Source organism: Bos grunniens, chromosome 16 (assembly GCF_055505025.1).
Source record: "Bos grunniens cultivar Pamir isolate PY7600 chromosome 16, Bosgru_T2T1.0, whole genome shotgun sequence".
Lineage (NCBI taxonomy): Eukaryota > Metazoa > Chordata > Mammalia > Artiodactyla > Bovidae > Bos > Bos grunniens.
Genome location: NC_141180.1, coordinates 14,949,515 through 14,969,763, shown reverse-complemented (window position 1 = coordinate 14,969,763; position 20,249 = coordinate 14,949,515). Strand labels below are relative to the sequence as shown.

The window sequence follows — 20,249 nt, the reverse complement described above, 5'->3', positions numbered from 1 at the left end:
ACTGCTGAGCCACCTTACTTAGCACACTATCTATTATTATTATATGCTCAGTTGCATCCGACTCTTTGAAGCCCCATGGACTGTGGCCGGCTAGGCTCCTCTTTCCATAGAATTTTCCAGGCAAGAATACTAGAGTGGGTTGTCACCTTCTGCTTCAGGAGATCTTCCTGACCCAGGGATCAGACTCGCATCTCTTGCCTTTCCTGTATTGACAGGTGGGATTCTTTACCACTAGAGCCACCTGGGAAGCTCTAGTGTGTCTGAGTGTGAAAGTCACTCAGTTGTGTCTGACTCTTTCACACAAAGAATCAGTGTCAAAGAGGCCAGAATACTGTGGGTAGCCTTTCCCTTCTCCGGGGGATCTTCCCAACCCAGGGATCAAACTCAGGTGTCCCGCATTGCAAGTGAATTCTTTATCAGCTGAGCCACAAGGGAAGCCCTAGCACAGTATCTAACACGTACAAATTTTATGAGGTTGTTGTATATTAGCACAGTTGTGACTTTACCTACACGTCTTCTAATTTCTAGAACTAAAGCTAACATTGCCAAGAGTGGAGCCTTATGAGACATGCTGTTCCATAGTGTGTAATTAATAATGACTGTCAGGGAAGAATATTTTCTGTGGCTTTTATCAGTCTCACCACGTTTGGTATGTGTCCATCTCCCCCACTAGATGCTAGGTTCTTTGAGGATAGGGTCTATGTCTCATGTCTCTTAGAATTACTGAGTCTGGTTAACTGTAGGCTATTGCTAAAGGAATGTATAAATGAACATATGTGTACATATACTGGAAACATTCATTTTAAATTTGAGTTATTTAGATGATTTTAAGTAACTAGAGAGAAGAATTTCTTTTAACTGAGTCTAGTAGAGCAATATAGACATTACAGCTACAAAAAAATGGACAGTTAACAATCACGTGTTTTTCTTTGTATACAATTTCAAAGATGAAGTCACAGTTCAGCTGTTTTATAGTTGAGATGACCATTAGACATCCAAGTGGAGAGTCTGAAGTGGGGACAGGGATGGACATGAACTTGGAGAGGTTCCTTAATTTCTGGAAACTTACAGAAATTATAAGTTTGGAGAAAACTGGGAATTGTCAGTATGGGTACTACTTAGAGTCATATGACTGAATAGGAATCACCCAGGGAGGGGATACAAATTAACAGGAAACAAGGTCCTAAGACTAAAGCCTGGGACATTCCAAAACTTAGTTTGGGGTGATGATTAGAAGCCACAAGAAAGACTGATCTAGAGAGGGTCAGAACACAGAGAAAATCAATCATCATATGCTCAGCTCTCATTGTCCCTGGCTCTTTTCAACTCACTCTCTGATGCTTCTCATCTATCTCATGAGGTTTTTCCAATTTCAGTGCACTGTTTGGATCCACATGTCTAAATTTCCTAACCGCCCCTCTGCTTCTCATGACCCTTACTCAATGATTCTCTGTTTTGCATGTGTCTTCAGAGACCCACTTTCAACTTGAGGACATGGGGTCAGGGTGTCCCTTTGCAGCCTCAGTCTCATGTAAGCCATGTTGTACACTGCCCTTATTCCTCACCTCACTTGTCATCTTCTCCACTGAAAGAGACAAAAAGATAGCTATTCTTGACGTTCTTGAATTCAGACCGTGTGACTCAACTTTCAGATGGGTGCCTTGTATCCCTTTAAACTTATCCTAAGCCCTGCTTTCCTGGACTTCTTCCTTCTTGAGTACTATTTCTTGCTCCAGTTCTGGGCATTCAGCCACTTTGGAGAAACCTGTGATTCCAGTCTGTCTCTGAGTCCTTCTGTTTCTGCACAACCCCATCTGCATTTTACCCCAACTTCAGTGGCTAGAATTTTTGCTATGACCTCTTGGGTCATCTGAGCCATAGTTGGAGGAAGGTCAAGTCTCCTGAACCCACCCTAACATACTGTCCAGACTTTTTACTATAGGGTGATCTTACAGAGTCTGAAGGAGAAGGAAATGGCAACCCACTCCAGTATTCTTGCCTGGAGAATCCTACTAACTATGGTCCATGCAGGCTATGGTCCATGGGGTCACAAAGAGTCAGACACGACTGAAGTAACTTAGCACAGCACAAAGAGTTTGGGGCGAAATTTTCCCAGAATAGAGATGCACGAGATGGAAAATTCAAATATTTGATTTTCAGCTTATAATTTGTAATTGCTTCCTGAAATCACATGCTAAATCAGTAGGAATTTCTTAAGGGGGCACTACAGAGTCTAATTAGCAAACAACACCTGATATTTGACCTAGAGACCATGGGATATAATTTAGCAGGAGGAGAAGAGAATCCCAAGATAATCAGGTCCTAGAACTCTTTTAAAGAGTTGCTATTTGAGGGCTCTATAAGCATTGATTGGTCTCTGTTTAGCTTAAATTATTACCAGGAAGGGTTAGGCATATTTAAGGAACTAGAGACTGAGGTGTAGTAATAAGCCATTTGAAACCCCGAGTTTCAAGGCTTCTGTACTACTAGATGGGACTTTCCAGGTGGCAGAGTGATAAAGAATCTGTCTGCCAATGCAGGAGATGCAGGTTCAATCCCTGCGTAGGGAAGATCCCCTGGAGAAGGAAATGGCAACTCACTCCAGTTTTCTTGCTTGGGGAATCCATGGACAGAGGAGGCTAGTGGCTACAGTCCACAGGGGTCGCAAAAGAATCAGACATGACTGAGACTGATACTACTAGATCTCTAGAAACAAAGTAAAGAATTTCCAAGTTCTGTTTTCCTGTTTGTTGATGATGCCTGATCTAGAGCAATTATTTTTTTTACCTCATTGCTTCCTGGTGGCTCAGATGCTAAAGAATCTGGCAGCAATGCAGGAGTGAGTGAGTGTTAGTTGCTCAGTCATGTCCAACTCTTTGCGACCCCGTGGACTGTAGCCCACCAGGCTCCTCTGTCCATGAGATTCTCCAGGTAAGAATACTGGGGAGTGGGTTGCCATTTCCTTATTCTGGGAGAAGGAAATGCAGGATACCAGGGTTCAATCCCTGGGTCGGGAAGATCCCCTGGAGAAAAAAAAGAACAGCTACACACTCCAGTACTCTTTCCTGGGGAATCCCATGGACAGAGGAGGCTGGCGGGTTACGGTCCATGGGGTCACAAAGAGTCGGACATGACTGAGTGACCGCGCATGAGCACAATATATATATTACACTGTGTCAAGTGTGAATGACGACTGGTGCTGAAAGGTGAACAATGACATTTTGCCCCCTGCTGCTTTCACTCTGCAGTGTGGGAGAGGACATACGTGCACACTGCTAATCTAAGTATGGGAGAGAGAGACACTAAATGTGGTCTGAGAACTAGTCAAACTTCACAAACTTCCAATACTTTGGCCACCTGATGCGAAGAGCCGACTCATTGGAAAAGACCCTGATGCTGGGAAAGATTGAGGGCAGGAGGAGAAGGGGACGACAGAGGACGAGATGGTTGGATGGCATCCCTGACTCGATGGACTTGAATTTGAGCAAACTCTGGGAGATAGTGAAGGACAGGGAAGCCTGGCATGCTGCAGTCCATGGGGTTGCAAAGATTTGGACATGACTTAGTGACTGAATAGAACAGCAAACTTCACGTTCCAGTGGGAATTTAGGATTAAATATAGCATTTTAAACTTCTACTTTTGGTATGGAATGTTACTGTGTTTTGACAAGGCTTTAAAATCTACATCCTAATGCAGTTTGACTTGAAAGGCCACCGATAACTAACTTTCCTGTTGGCCATAACTTTTCTTTGAATAGCTGCAACAATATCATATGACATTCCTACTCAAGACTATTCCTGGGGTATTCAGTTCCAAAGATAGAAAACTCATTGCTTCTCTGTTCTTTTCCACTAAAGAGCTCTCTATCTTCTGTATCTGTTGACAGAGATGGCCTTTTTTCCATACTATGAATGACATGGTGTCTGTAGGCTATATTTGTGACATCTTCCTGTAATGTCATTTGTAATCACTATGTGTCAAGCCACATTAAGGGCTGGGATGAGAATATAGCCAAGTCTAACTAAAGAGACAAGTCAAGAAATGAATAGGCTGACATATAGCTAGGAACTAGATCATGTAGAAGAAAGGACAGCTGTCCTTTGAGCTGTCCTTTGAGCTCAGGCCCAGAGTAGTGTTTCAAATTTAGGAAAGGGAGAGTCAAATCAGGGAAGCTAATGTGATACAGTCCAAAAGTGAAACAGTGGTCCAGTGGTTAAGAATCATCCTGCCTGGCTTCACCTGTGGCTCAGATGGTAAAGAATCGTCCTGCCAATGCATGGGACACGGGTTCAATCCCTGGTCCAGGAAGATCCCATATGCCACAGGACAACTAAGCCTGTGCGCCACAACTGCTGAGCTCACAAACCTAGAGCCTGTGCCCCACAACAGTGAGAAGCCACCACAGTGAGAAGCCCATGCCCCACAACTGGAGGGTGGCCCCTGCCTGCCACAACTAGAGAAAGCCCGTGTGCAGCAGTGAAGACCCAGCATGGTCAAAAATAAATAAATAAATAAAAACAATGTTGAGTGAAAAAGTAAAAAACAAGAAAGGATCCATAGGATAATACCATAAAAAAAAAAAAAGTGAAACAGGAGACTAAGGATCAAGAGGTCAAGGAATTAGAAATCCACTAACTTCGAACATCAATACTGTTCTAGAACAAAACATAATTAGATCAGAGGATGAATGAGTATTGGGGAGAGACAGAACTAGGTGGGTTAGGCCACTCATATGTTCTTTACAAGATACTATAACAAAAAGATTCTTTTGCAGCTACCTTTATTTTATCTTACCCCATATGTGGCAGAACTTAAAATTCTTAAGGAATCACAGTCAATTCTGATCTTATAAGCATTACTTATGAAGTGTGTCTATTTAAAAATGATGAAACAATATACACAATTGAATATTAGCCATAAAAAGATGAAATATTGCTATTTGCAACAACATGGATGGACCTGGAAGGTGTTATGCTTAGTGAAATAAGTCAGACAAAGAAAAACAAATACTGTGTATTTTCCTTTCAGTTCAGTTCAGTTCAGTCACTCAGTCGTGTCTGACTCTGCAACCCCATGGACTGCAGAACGCCAGGCCTCCCTGTCCATCACCAACTCCTGGAGTTTACTCAAACTCATGTCCATTGAGTCGGTGATGTCGTCCAATCATCTCATCCTCTATCGTCCTCTCCTCTTCCTGCTTTCAATCTTTCCCAACATCACTCACTTGACTCTTTTCAAATGAGTCAACTCTTCGCATCAGGTGGCCAAAGAATTGGAGTTTCAGCTTCAGCATCAGTCCTTCCAATGAATATTCAGGACTGATTTCCTTTAGGATGGACTGGTTGGATCTCCTTGTAGTCCAGGGGACTCTCAAGAGTCTTCTCCAACACCACAGTTCAAAAGCATTAATTTTTCAGCGCTCAGCTTTCTTGGAAAAACCACAGCCTTGACTAGATGAGCCTTTGTTGGCAAAGTAATGTCTCTGCTTTTTCGTATGCTGTCTAGGTTGGTCATGGTTTTTCTTCCAAGGAGTAAGCAACTTTTAATTTCATGGCTGCAGTCACCATCTGCAGTGATTTTGGAGCCCCCCAAAATAGTCTGTCACTGTTTCCACTGGTTTCCCATCTATTTGCTGTGAAGTGATGGGACCAGATGCCATGATCTTCGTTTTCTGAATGTTGAGTTTTAAGCCAATTTTTTCACTCTTCGCTTTCACTTTCATCAAGAGGCTCTTCAGTTCTTCTTCGTTTTCAGCCATAAGGGTGGTGTCATCTGCATGTCTGAGGTTGTTGATATTTCTCAGGCAATCTTGATTCCAGCTTGTGCTTCCTCCAGCCCAGCATTTCTCATGATGTACTCTGCATATAACTTAAATAAGCAGGGTGACAATACACAGCCTTGATGTACTCCTTTTCCTATTTGGAACCAGTCTGTTTTTCCACTTCCAGTTCTAACTGTTGCTTCCTGACCTTCATACAGATTTCTCAAGAGGCAGGTCAGGTGGTCTGGTATTCTCATCTCTTTCAGAATTTTGCAGAGTTTGTTGTGGTCCACACAGTCAAAGGCTTTGGTACAGTCAATAAAGTAGAAGTAGATGTTTTTCTGGAACTCTCTTGCTTTCTCAATGATCCAAAGGATGTTGGTAATTTGATCTCTGGTTCCTCGGTGAATCTAAAAAACAAGACGAGCTAACAAATATGATAAAATAGAAACAGACTCACAGATAGAGCGAACGAGGCGTTTCCAGAGAGGTGCGGGTGAGGAATGGGCAGAACAAGTAAAAGAATTAAGAGGTACAAACTAGTAGCTATAAATAAGTCACAGAGATGCATTGTACAACACAGGGAATACAGTCAATATTTCATAATATTTATGGTATGCAGTCTATAAAAACATCAGAACACCAAGTTGTACACCTGAAACGAAAATAATACTATAAGTTAATGGTTCTTCAATACACTGTTTACACTGAAACGTAAAACAAATATTTTTCTACAGACTAAAATCTTTAGAAAATATATCTTCCTGGATGTAACACATAAAACCTTGGTATTCTTGGTTGACCAGAATGGTTTTCATATTTACCTGAATTATAACCTACTTCAGTATGTTCTTTGATGCATATGTAAATGGTTTACTTTTGTGGAGTATAAAATGCTAATGATTCAGCAGATGGATACTGCAGAGTTTTCTACATCTTGATGTAGTCTAAAATAAAAAGACATTTTCTTTGTCTGCTTGGGATTTAGCAGTTCTTTTAAATTCTTTACTAAAAAACATTTCCAAGAAATGTGTTAGATAAGAGGGGTCTTTACCCTCCACTCTCTCACCCCACAAAAACTATTCTTCCGTGGCTTGTTTTACGTGGGAAAAATTAAAATGTCCACACGGGCAGTTTGAACAAGCTGTAACTTGATTTAAATATTTCACACTTTTCATCTGTACTTTTTCCCTGGGGCTCTTTCAGCCTTCTTTTCTAGAGAAATATCCATTTTAGTTCTAAGTTTTGATCTTAATTATCTATTCCTTGTTAGTTTCCAGGATTATTCTTGGTGTTCCTAGATCAACGTCAAGGCACAGTTCTCACCGCTTGCAGTAAACATTTTGAAAGGAAAAAAACTTACAAAGTTTGTTTGAATAGAATAAACTTACTTTATATTAGAAAACTAAAGCCAGTAATTATTAAATCACACTTTATTTTATATATCAAGTTGGATATCACAATAGTACCCTCCATTATTAACTACAAAGAAACAGTTGGCTAGTCAGGCTGCATCAGAATGAAAACTTTTATTCATTCTTTTGACTTTTCAAACACATGCTAGTTCATTATTTTAATAAAATGCACTAACAGATGTTAGGCAGAATGTGGCCACATCTGCGACATATAAAATACCATTCCAAGTCTCCATAGGAGGGAAATAGCAATAGTATTTAGTTCTCCCCCAAAGCTTAACTAGCCCATCTCATTTAATCTGTTTAACTCTAAGCTGAACAGTTAAGAGTAGCACCAATTATTTTGATTGTCTTGGGAATATAAAAAGGAACAATGAACTAAAACACCAAGGGAAGTGTCACAAAAAGAAACGCACTATGTTGAAATACAAATAAAACTTCACTAAAGCTTGTGGCTAGAGCTATATTTTTTCAGCTGAAGAGGTAGTAAATCTCGAGTTGCCTGCTTCCTGAAGCCACCTTGAATTACAGGTCTCTTTAGGCCTTCCTACAACGTTCCTACTTAATTTCACCCTTTCAAAGAAAGCACAACAAATCTAAAAGATGGCAAATAAAGATGCTGGTAGATGTAGTTTGACAATTATGGTGGTGGTGGTGGTGGTGTCCATGGGATTTCTCAGCCAAGAATACTGGAGGGCGTTGCCATTTCCTTCTCCAGGGGATCTAACCAACTCAGGGACTGAACAGGCGTCTCTTGCATTAGCAGGCGAATTCTTTACTTCTAAGCCACCAGGGAATCCCTTGAAAATTATATTATAAATGTGTATGTGTGTGTGCACCCAGTTGCTCAGTTGTGTCTGAGTCTCTGTGCCCCATGGACTATTGCCGGGAGAAGGAAATGGCAACCCACTGCAGTACTCTTGCCAGGAGAATTCCATGGATGGAGGAGCTTGGTAGGCTACAGTCCATGGGGTCACGAAGAATTGGACATGACTGAGAGACTTCACTTTCACTTTTCACTTCCATGCACTGGAAAAGGAAATGGCGACCCACTCCAGTATTCTTGCCTGGAGAATCCCAGGGACAGGGGAGCCTGGTGGGCTGCCATCTATGGGGTCCCACAGAGTCGAACACGACTGAAGCAACTTAGCAGCAGCAGCAGTAGGACTGTTGTCTGCCAGGGTCCTCTGTCCATGGGATTCTTCAGGTAAGAATACTGGAGTGGGTTGCCATGCCCTCCTCCAGGGGATCTTCCTGACCCAGGAATCCAAGCAGTATCTCTTGTATCTCCTGCACTGGCAAGCAGATTCAGGTTTTGTTTTTGTTTTCTTATAGTGATTAAATCTCAATATATTCCAGTCCTTTAACCTACCTTTCAGTTTTGTTTTCTTATGTAACTTTTCTAAGAAAACAAAAACAAAACCTGATGATTTTCTGTCAACAGGTCAGCTTCATATACTATTATATATAGCATCTATTATATATAGCATTGTCTCTAGCTTCTTTAAAATGAACCACACTGATGATTAAATGCTTGGAATAAACACTAGTGTTGAGAGCACCTCTGTGGAGGTGTTTGTCTCAGCCTGCTTACCCATTAGAAAGAAGAAAAATGCTGGAGCTGCGTATGTAGCACAGAGAGGGAAGGCATAGGTGGCATCATGGAGTGTAGCCTGGACTTGGAGTCAGATGCCCAGCTTTGAGTCTCAGCTCTGCTATGAGCTCAATGTTTGGGACAGTTAGTTACCCACAGAAGTGACATTTTCCTCTTCCGTGAAGTAGGAATAATACCTTGGAGAACTGTTCTGAAGAGTCAGTGAAATAATGACTGTAAAAGTGTTTGATAAACTGTGATATATATATATATATTACAGCTTATATATATAATCCTCTTTTAAAAAATATGTGCAATCAAGCACATATATTTTTTTTAAATTTATTATCTAGATATGTTAGGTCTTTGTTGTGCCATGTGGGATCTTTGTTGCATTCGGACTCTAGTTGTGGCACCTGGGCTCAGTATCGCAGCTCAGGGGCTTAGTTGCTCTGCGGCATGTGGAATCTTAGTTCCCTGACCAGGGATTGAACCCACATCTCCTGCAATGCAAGGTGTATTCTTAACCACTGGACCACCAAGGAAGTCCCTATAGCTTCTTCAGATCAGATCAGTCGCTCAGTCGTGTCCAACTCTTTGCGACCCCATGAATCACAGCACGCCAGGCCTCCCTGTCCATCACCAACTCCAGGAGTTCACTCAGACTCATGTCCATTGAGTCAGTGATGCCATCCAGCCATCTCATCCTCTGTCATCCTCTTCTCCTCCTGCCCCCAATCCCTCCCAGCATCAGAGTCTTTTCCAATGAGTCAACTCTTTGCATGAGGTGGCCAAAGTACTGGAGTTTCAGCTTTAGCATCATTCCTTCCAAAGAAATCCCAGGGCTGATCTCCTTCAGAATGGACTGGTTGGATCTCCTTGCAGTCCAAGGGACTCTCAAGAGTCTTCTCCAACACCACAGTTCAAAAGCATAGGGACTGATAATTAAATCATTAAATGCTGATGGACTGCAATCTTCATCTCAGATTAGCAGGTAACAATTAGATATCTGGAGCACAGCTGAAAAAAAAAAATCCATGGGGTGGATATAGAATAGGCAGGCAAGAATTTCCATTTAAGACAAACTGTCTAAGTAGAGAAAGCCTCTAGGGGACTAAATGCAATTCTGATAAAAAATATCTGCTCTTATGCAGTAAAGTGAGACATACCAAGATCATATGAACTATTCTACTTCATATACACACTGGGATCAAAGATTCCCAGTCTTTCATTCTCTTAATGCCTATTTATTCAGCATCTACTATATGCCAAACATCGTGCTAGATATACACTTTTTTTCTTATAAACAAGATTTCTGCTCCCAAGGAACTTGTATCCTAGTTAATATTAACATCTTTATTTCAAGCACTTGGAATCTACTTGTGCTACCTGTGCAAAAGTATTAGCACATCTACTATGTGCTAATACTTTTGGTCAACAAAAGTTGACCAAGCTGAACTAATCTCAGTTTGCAGTATCACCGTAACAGAAAACCAGGGAAGAGGTGATTTTTGTGATCAGAGATGTCTACCCAATTCAGCATGTGATTAACAGGGTACTACTTTTAAAGTTTTGAGGGAAAAGGAACTTTCTAACTAGAAATCATCTAGTCATCCACCTAAAATACTTGTATTATATAGTATTAATTTAGTGTCTTCCTGATTAAAACATAATTACTACTTTAACAAGAGGGGAGAGTGTTAATAGGAAATGTTTTAGAAAGTGGTGACCTTTACGTCGGGTCAAAAAATAGCAAAAAGAATTAGGCTGGATATGTCAAACCACTATTGATAGACTGACTATGGACTTGACATTGATTTAATGTACAATACAATTTTAAAAGGCGGAAGAAAGATGAAAAGTGCATTCTGTTTATATGATAGTCAACTCTTAACAAGTACAGTGAGGTTTTTTTCTTTTTTTGAAAACATACCTTTCTTGAAGGCATTCAAGAGAGCCAGTGTTACGAAATAAAACGTAGAGCTTTTCCATAATATCTAGAAATGAACTGGTGGGCTCAGGGTGACTGACATTAGTGTTGTCCACAGGTATCACCACCTCTCCTGAACTCCGTTCAGCCTCAGTTTAGGGACTCAGTCCCTGTGAAGATGGAGGAGGCTACGTAACTAGTTTTGGCCATGACCTTTGCTTCCAAACCTAAGGATGTGAAAAGTTCATAGGGATTCTTCAGTCACTTTCTTCCTCTGTCACAGAGACTCAGTTGCTGTGTTCTGGGTGACCTCTCTGCCAATCTGGTTCCTGGAGTGACTGGAATAGAATAAGCCCGATTCACAAGAATCATGAACAAGCAATAAACTTCTGGTGTGCTAAGGCATGAAGATTTGGGAGATGAGGTGTCTGCTACTGTACCATAATATAGCCTTTCCTGATTAATGTAGTCAGGGGACTTCCATAACACTCTCAGTCCAAGTTTTTGAGGAAGAGATAAAATAGATAATACGAGCTCCATTAATCTGTCAGTAGTGTCTTTCAAATTAAGGATGCCAGCCTGAGGTCTAGCTTGTTAATCACATTTAATCCAGACATCCCATAACTTTTCCATTTTTCTACTAATTCTCTAGTCAATCTTTTTAAAGTACTATTTTAGCTTTTATCCATAAAATTCCTGTGCTTTTTTTTTTTTACAAAGTTCATTCTCAAAATCATAACCTCACCACGTATTATTTGCATATATTTTCACTAGAGTAAAATGTTCTGAATTATGAACAGCATTAATGCGATGACACATGCAGTTGTGAACAAAGAAGGGAGACACTTCTGCAACTGCATTCTCTCTAGAAAGTGGACCCTTACAGGAAGGGAGAGGCAGGAGCATTCCTGATTTTTTCTTTTTTTTTTTGTTCCACATTGGAAAAACAGCTTAACCTTGAAGGGCTTGTAGAGTCTGAGAATTGTCATTTCTTATTTAAAGCCTTAGATAGTAAGTGGAAGTTTTAAGTCTCTGGTTTTGCTCTTGTTTATCTTAATGGATTGTTAGGTAGGGCAAATGATGCATTGTCTTAAATATTTTAACGCCTGTTTTCTTTCTACTTATCCAAAGCTATCCCTCACAGTCCTACTCAGCTCCGAGCTCCTCAGGAAATCTTCGCTAACACACCAGCTAGAATTGATCCTTTTCTTTCCCCAAATCTTATGTAAATTCATACCATTTATTTGGCATTGCTTGTAGAGAGTTTAGAGAGTTCAAAAGCTGGAAAGGACCTAAGAATCATTCAACACAATCCTCTCATTCTGCAACTGAGGAAAGTAAAGTCCAGAACAATTATGTTCTTTAGTTAAGTCACACAGTTAAGAGACACATTGGAGGCTATAAACCTAGTTTGCCCAATTCTCAGTGCACTCCCTTCCTTCCTGTTCCAAGTGACTTCAGTTTACTACCTGAAATTGTTGGTTATTTTTCAAGAGAACAGATCATCTCACCAATAGTACATCTTGCGATCAGGAACTCTTTATTTCAGTTTGTAGCGTAATCTATTCACATTTTATATACTTGGTGATAGACTAATTGGTTGTGTTTTAGGTAACGACTACATCTGTTACATCTATCACTTATTCTCAAACTCAGAAGATAATACTGGGAGGGGCTGAGGAAGGATTCAAACAGCCGCAAGGTAAGTAAACCGATGAGAACCAGGAGAACGCTTACAGACGTCCAAGAATACACGCTTAGCATTGAAGGTCGCTTCCCCTGGAATTGGGTCTTGCTGGTTCACTCTGCAAGGACGGAAAGTGTGTGTAAGCGTTGCTGTGGGGTGGGGAAGGCAGAGTGCCGAAGTTCAGGTGAAGTTCTAGAGGTGAAAGCCTGACGAGGACGTCTACCGAGTGGGATGGGTGTAAGAACAGGAGGCAGTCTCGGGCGAGAGCAGGAGTGCGAGCGCGAACCCCAGCAGCGGGCCAGGGAGGCGCAGTGAGGGGCGCAGGCAGGGTCAGGAGAGCTCAAGGAGAGAGAGCGCCGAGAACGAGGTGGCGCCGCCGTCATCCGGGCGTTGCCCGGGGGCCGCGTCGCCCCGCGGAGGGCGCCGAGGGGCGGGGCCGGGCGGCCCGGGGCGGGGCGGCGGCTCGGGCGCTCCCGGCAGCACGCGGCGGCGCCCCCTCCCCTCGCGCCGCGGGCCTCCCCGCGCCGCGCACGTCCCCGTCCCGCGCCTCCGCCCCCTCGCCCGCCCGCCCGCTCCTTCCCGCCCTCCCCGCCGCGCCGGCCAAGCCGGCTTCCCCTCGGTCTCTCATGAATATTGAGCGGCCCCTGTTGTATTTCCCGAGCTCCATTGCGGAAGCCGAGGCTCGCCATATTGTGCGGCGGCGCCGGCGGCTTGTGCCCGAGTCTCGCTCCGGCCGCGGCCCGCGGAGCCCCGGGTTGGGGCAGGAGCCGGTGAGGCGAGGGACGCGCGGGGAGGCGAGGGGGCGCGGGCGCGGCGCTTTCGGCCGCGCGTCAGCTCGGCGGGGCTGCGGGCCGCTGACGGCCGCGCCGGGGCCGGAGCTGAGGGGGGGGCGGGTGTGTGTATCCGCGGGGGTGTGAGGGGAGATGGCGCCGCCGCCCCCGGCCGCTGTCGGGGCGGGGATGGCGGGGGAAGGCGGCTTCTCATTGTTTGCGTTTCTTCGAGGGTCTTGGCGGGGGTGGGAGTCCGGCTTGAGGAGGACCCCCCGTGGGCGAAGCTCGGGGATTCCTTCCTTCGTGCGAACCGCCCGCCGCTAGCTCTGCGCGGAGGCCGGGGCTACGCTGCGGCACCCCATCGGCTCCCTGGGCCGGCGGGGCCCCCAGCCTCTCCGCGGCCCCTCTCCGGAGACGAACCGCGTGGAATGCAGGGTTTTCCCCCTCGGGCTTCCCCCTCGCGGCCGGGGGTGTGTGTGTGGTGTGTGTGTCCGCGCTGTGAGGGTGGGGTAGGGGCGCTTTGTGTGCCGAGCCCGCTCTCCCCCCGGGGTGCTGGAGTCGGGGTTGGCGTGTCGAGGCGCTCCTTGGCGTCGGGGTTCCCTGTAGGCGGCGGGGAGACCCCTCCTGGTGAAAACATTCCTGGAGTGCCGCCTGCCTGCTCGGGAGTATCTGTTGCTGCGCTCTCAAACCCGCGAGGGTGCCCCGGAGGAGTCGAGGGGGGAGGGGGCGTCTGGGTTTGTTCCTGATGGAAGCTTCGCGTTTTGAACCCCGTCTTGCACGCGAGAGCTTTGGCCCCGAGTGTCGCCGGGGAGCCCTCGTCCGGGTTGTCAGGTCGTTTCCCTCCTAGTGAAGCCGTCTCCCTGCTCTCAGAGCTACTGTTAGTAAAAAAAAAAAAAAAAATTGAGCTAAAACTTTGAGGTTCATTGCGATTATTTTGGGGGGGACCCGAAGACCACTTACAGGCTTATCTCCTTGAAACCTTTTTTGGGTTTCTACTGCCTGGGTCTCCCAAGTTTTAGAGAATGTGTGCCTTTAACGTGGTTAAATGGTTTGAGAATGTCAGGTTCCTCGGAGGTGTGTAAAGATTGGTTTGCGGTGAACAGGATAGGTTTGCATTCGGCCTTTTCGTAGTATGCTTTATTTCTTTTAAAAATTAAAAAAACTGAGACATGATTTCAGTGTTTCAGACTGAGAATTATGTTGAAAACTAATTATGTGTGATTTGCATTGCATTATCTCCTTTTTGTAGTTCCACGATGATCGGCTAGAATACTTAGTATAATTGGCAGAGAATTTACTTTCCTCACTTGCAAAAGAGTGTAGTTTTTGAATATTTTAATAACTCAGATTGGTAGTAGAACTTGTGTTTTTAAAGTGGTTATTTCATTCTTTGATTTATCAAGAATTTAAATGGCAGCAATATGACTCTTAGTTATTGCCTTTTCCCCCTAAAATTTCTACTTGTCACAATCAACAGGTATTTTTAAAAAATCTTGTTTGTACGTTTAACGTAATTTTTAATAAAACAATGGGTATGTAAGACTTCATTTTCCAAGGCTAGCGCAGCAAATATGGCCCCTTACTTTTTCTAAGGGTTGGTGATATTTCTTCAGGTACCTTTGTGGAATACACATTTGAGGTTCATTATAGTAGGTGTGAGAGTGAAGTGAAGAATTTATGAAGGACAACTGCCAGAATAGGCTAGTGGGCTTGAGTATTAGAAAAATATGCTGATGGTTCTCAAATGTGCTGCATAGAAAAATTTTAAATTAGAACCATTAACATAATGTAGACAATGCAGACATTCAGCATACTGAGAATTTTGAGTTTTTCCTCTGCCTGTTGGAACTCTCAGACTGCTAGCTCCCAGGTTTGTGAGGAGAGAAATATGGAGCAGGTCAGCAAACATCTTTGGAATTTCATTTGTCTATCACTGACCTTCAGCATGTGGTGTCAGGTCTATCTCTTTAACTTGATTTATTTGTGGTTTGTGTTTATATTATGCAGTCTTTGGAGTAAAGGTGATATATGTCTAATGAATAATATATAACCAGATGTTTCAGTGACAGTTTCATTTCTATACATTAGCACAGAAGCATAATTCCTTCCAGCGAGAGAAGTGAGCTAACATTAAAAAGCACTTTATTAAAATCATGGCTGTGTTTCTGATATGATTTAAAGCATTCAGAATTTTGTATTCACTGGCTTGTTAAATCTGGGGAAACTAGACAATGCATCACAGTTTACAGTTTTTAAAAAAGGGAAAGCACTGTAAGATTATATAGACTGCTGGTGTACAGATCTACACTTGATTTTTAATTAGTGTTGTTTGTTAGACATGTTGTGGAAGACATTGTCGTCAGACACTAGTTATTTAATTTCCTGATTTTTTTCATCTCTGAAACCTTATATCAACAAGTTATTATAGCAACGTATTGAATGATTGTTTGCATTGAAATGAGTAGATCCTGGTATAATTTGAGTACAGAGGTACAGTAAAATTTACCCTGTCCATTCTCTGTAGGTTGAGATATCCTGTCTGTTCCCCCATCAGATTTTTCATTTTTTCTACCTCATGTGTCAAACAGGTCCTCTGGTGTCCCTTGTTAGGCATAGAGCTTGGTTGATTTTACATAGATATACTGACTGTGGTAACAAAACTTTTGGCAGTTAAGTAGCAACTAGTGTTATTATGTCCATAGGCAGGAACTAGGTGATGAGTCCCCGACTTTATAGGTGCTAAGCGAGCAGGTGGCCCACTCTCCGTTTTTATGCTGTGTGGAGGAATTCCAGTGGAACTTTCAAGTTTAAAATTTTTTTCACTTCTCTTTTGTCTTATGGTTAATAGGCAGCAGAGGTGGACTAATATATCTGGGCCTAGTGATACTTTTTTTGGATGCTCAGGAGCTATATAAATACATTACTAAGAATTCTGAGAAAGATTCTTATTGCTTGAGTTTGCCTTTTCTCTACTATCTGCCATTTTGTCGTAATTTTAAAAATTCAGTTTATTAAGTACAATAATGAAAAATTATTTTCGAAATTAACCTCAGATTAAATTGTCTAGTGAGGACATCTTATTAAATGAAGTAACAAACCATATAAAAATATCAAAATATTTTGGTCATTTGTTTTCACCAGTTGTATTGATTTGGGGCTCCTGCAGGACGGATTTCTTTCTGTGTCTCTGCTGTAGCATGGAGTTGTATTTTATGAAGAAGTTTGCTTCTAAAGTCAATGTGTAAAATGAAAATCACATATAATAAAAAAAATTATGCTTGAAATCTCTCAGGATGGGAAAAACATACCAGTAAGTTCAGTTCAGCTTTAGTTTTGGAAGAATGCTGTTTCTTTTGCTGAACACTAGATGAAGTAGTCAGCCTGCACTATGGGCCATGTTGAACACAGCAAATAAAAAGAAAATCCTTAAACTTAAGAATCACATTCAGCATGTCGTCATGCTCATTCTAGGAGAGGCTTATGGGAACTGAGACCACCGAGGAGTCGGAGTCGCAGATCGGCTGTACTCTCATTTTTTCTAGGATGCCTGTGTTCTGAGAGAACGTGGCGGGTGTGCTTGGAATAGCCTGAACTGTTTAAATATTTCTCATTTCCTCTCTCTTTTTTGTGTGTTTCTTTGCATGCTGGATAGTTTAAATTGCAAAAGTTAAGTGATATTTGTGTTACAATGTAACACACAAATTTAAAGGGCTTGGCATTATTCTTTCTAAAATATGTTTTATCTGTAGGAATAATTTCAAAGTTCCTTTACTTTCCCCTTAAATAAAGCAACAAGATATCTATCTCAGAGGAGAGCAGTTAGAACAGGGTATTAGTGTCCAATAGACAAAATAGAAAGTTCAATAGGAGTTTGAACAGAATACAGGGAGATGGTTAGATGAATGTAAGAGCAGAAAGAGAACATTATAGTAATCAGTCAAAGAGCTCGGAGAAGAGGTTCTATTGGCCTAGTTCTGAACTTTTGAGGTCAGCCTTGTTGAGCTGCTGTTGAGGCTAGTTCTGGGGAATACTGAAAGAAGCTGGAGGCTGGAACCAATTGTTGCTGCCAGTGACTAGAAGGAGGTCCTCTCAGCCCTTCTACTGCTTTCTTACCTCCATTGGCAAAGCCTAACACGGACCTCCCCTGGCAGAAGAGTTGGTGAAATGCAATTGCACAGTCTCAGCCCAGCACCACAGAGCAGTCTCGAGTGGTGATTTTGGAGTAGAGACGAGGAGTAAATGACCTGTACAAGTAATACAGATTAAAATAATTTAGATAGGGAATCCTGTCCTTACCTCGCCTGCTTAAAAAAACATTTACTGATTATCTTCTGTGTGCCAGATCCTCTGCTAGGAATTAGGAATATAAAAGTGAATTGAATAAAGTCTCTGTTCTTGAGGAATTTACAATCTAAGCGGAGATGACAAACTTCTGTACAGAGTGTTAAATGCAATAATACATAAATGATGTGCTTTGGGAATCCAGAGGACAAGCAGCCTACTTGCCTCTTTTCCCAGCTAAACCTAATGACCACTATTTTTGTTTGGTGTTTTGATCAAACCCAAGTTCATTCCGTTTGATGTCCTATGAAAGCCATTCCTCTGAGATGCCTTAATTTTATCATGCAGTTATTGTCTTTAGTTAAGTATTTCTCTTTGCTTTATTTTTTTAGATTATAAAGACCATCGTTTTCTCTGCACTTTTAGCCTAGCTTAGTACTTCACACCTAGAAGATGTTTGAGAAATAGTTATTTTTGCAGTGGATAATGGGGATTAAAGTATTGCTCATTACCTTTGTAGACATTGTTTCCTCCTTCCAGGGTCATGAGCAAATAGTTTGGCTAGAGTGTTATGATTTAATAGATGTGAGAATTGAAAGCTGAAAGTAATTGGTTCATGTAAGCTGTATACTACCAGTAACTGAACTAGAAATAGGACTTTGGATTTTTGATGTGTTATAGTCCAGAGCCAGCCATTTTGGTAGGGATTTCGTTTGATGGCTATTAAATAAAATCCTCTTCTACTTCTCTTACTATTTTATAGCCTAATATATGTTCTAAAATTTCCATTATTTCGGGATGGAGGGAGGAAGAAAAGACAAGCTCCTCATTTTATTTTCTAAAAATAAAAGCATCATGCAGTTTCTTTTTACATTATTCTTCTTAGTTGTCCACTGTTTTTATCTACTCCCTGTGTTGATTATGCTGGCTCTGTTAGCTATTGTAAGATGTGCAGATCTGTATACTTCATTTTGACTTGTTTTTAGAATTATTCTACTTGTTTCCCCCACCATACACAGACTATGTTGATTTAACTTAAAACCAACTGATTTTTCACTTATAAAAAGATGTATGCCTCTATGCCAGTAATTGCATTAAACCCTCACTATTTATACTATTTACTATATAGAGTTTAATTCAGCCTGGGACGGCTGTCTTGGAAGCCAGCCAAATGTTTTATGGAAGGCTTTCCTGTATTACAGAGGGGTAGTGTTGTGCATGGAAGAAGGCACTTTAGAATTCAAGGCAGGAGACTTGGTTTCTAGGCCTGGTTCCACTACTAGCAAGCTTCTTGGCCTGTCTATTTTCTTTTCTATAAAAATAATAATAAAAAAGTTGCATCCCCATTGAACTTGGAGGTTATTTGTAAAGATATAAGAGGTAATGTAGGTAAAAAGAGGTAAACAGCAAAGAGCATTGTAAATATAAGAAGATGTATGTTAAGAAAGAGACAGAGATTTATCTGTGGCATGGATCTTGAAAGAGATCTTGGGAATAGTTGTGTGTCTACTTCCAAGTTTTTGAGTCTTCATATTTAAAAGAAGGTTGTTAGAGTGAAAATATGGGGTGTAGGAGGAATTGTGGATGTCCTGTAACCCTACTTTCCCCAAGTCTGGTCGATTGTGTAGTATTCTCAATCTCCTCAAGTAACTGTTAAGGTCGATGTGCTTCATTAATTTCTTTTCTCCAGGACTAAATATCTTAGGAGACGATACCTGAAATTTACACACCTAGGACCAAAACTACCACTTCACAGATTGTTTAAATGACGGGCCTGAGGGAGTAGAAGTAGATGCTATTACTATTTTTACTGGAAACTACCTATTTTTATTTATGCTGTTTTATAATATCACTTAGAGAAAAATCTCTGTACTTTTAAAAATACATTTAGCAGGATTAGAAATTGTATCTGTTGTTTAGTTTTAATGAACTTACCCTCTTATCCTTGATCTTAAAAGTTTTAATTGACATATTTGTGAAGAAAACATGCCTTGTTGAATTAGTGGAAAGATTTTTTTATAGCTTTTTTATTTTTTGTGAGGTGCTGTCCTCTAGGAATATTTCCTTCCAAATTGTAAAGTAATGGTAACACGTTGAAGACTCTAGGATATTGATAGTTGAGTATTGTCTAAAATGTCAAGACTAAATTTCTCTTTTACTAATGTTGTAATCGATTTCGTTTGTCTTCAGAGGTGGGTCTCATTTACTAATTTGAGTTAACTAGTGATAATTTATCATAGTTTAAAAAAAAGCGAAGTCACTCAGTCGTGTCTGACTTTTTCGATCCCATGGACTGTAGCCCACCAGGCCCCTCTGTCCATGGAAATTTTCAGACAAGAGCAGTGGAGTGGGTTGCCATTTCCTTCTCCAGGTGATCTTCCTAATCCAGGGATTGAACCTGGGTCTCCTGCATTGCATGCAGATGCTTTACCATCTGAGCCACCATGGAAACCATAGTTTAGTCTCCTGAAATATTTTTTTCCACAAAAGTCTCTGTAACTTTTGAAAAACTAATGTTACGGTTTTGTATAATTTAAGTAACATGATTTTTAATGTCAATTAATTTTATTCTGAAACATGAAGTTTCACAGAGTACATAAGCTGTCATTCACTTCTTAAATGGATTGTTTTTAGTTTTAATTCCTATGTGCAATATGTTGCTCAGTCCTTTTAAAAGTAATTAAGAGCTAAGAATGGGGGAAAATCGATGTTATTAAGTTGTCTTTTTAACCAATACAATAATTTTCAGTTGTCAGTTTATTAAAAATTTTTTTTTAATATTGGATAATTTAAGAACTGGAAAAATCATG

The 20,249-nt window shown here is 41.5% G+C and overlaps 1 protein-coding gene and 1 pseudogene across 2 annotated transcripts in view; one reads left to right on the top strand and one right to left on the bottom strand.

Moving 5' to 3' along the window:
* Positions 1–12,771, bottom strand: part of LOC147356209 (small ribosomal subunit protein eS4, X isoform-like) — a 57,898-nt pseudogene extending 45,127 nt beyond the window's left edge.
* Positions 12,772–13,065: 294 nt separating this feature from the next.
* The window catches only part of RNF2 (ring finger protein 2), a 44,727-nt gene continuing 37,543 nt past the window's right edge, over positions 13,066–20,249 (top strand). For both annotated transcript variants that reach the window (XM_086343403.1, XM_086343404.1), the window contains exon 1: positions 13,066–13,158. The gene's annotated coding sequence lies outside the window, so the exon portion shown is untranslated. The remainder of the gene's footprint in view (positions 13,159–20,249) is intronic.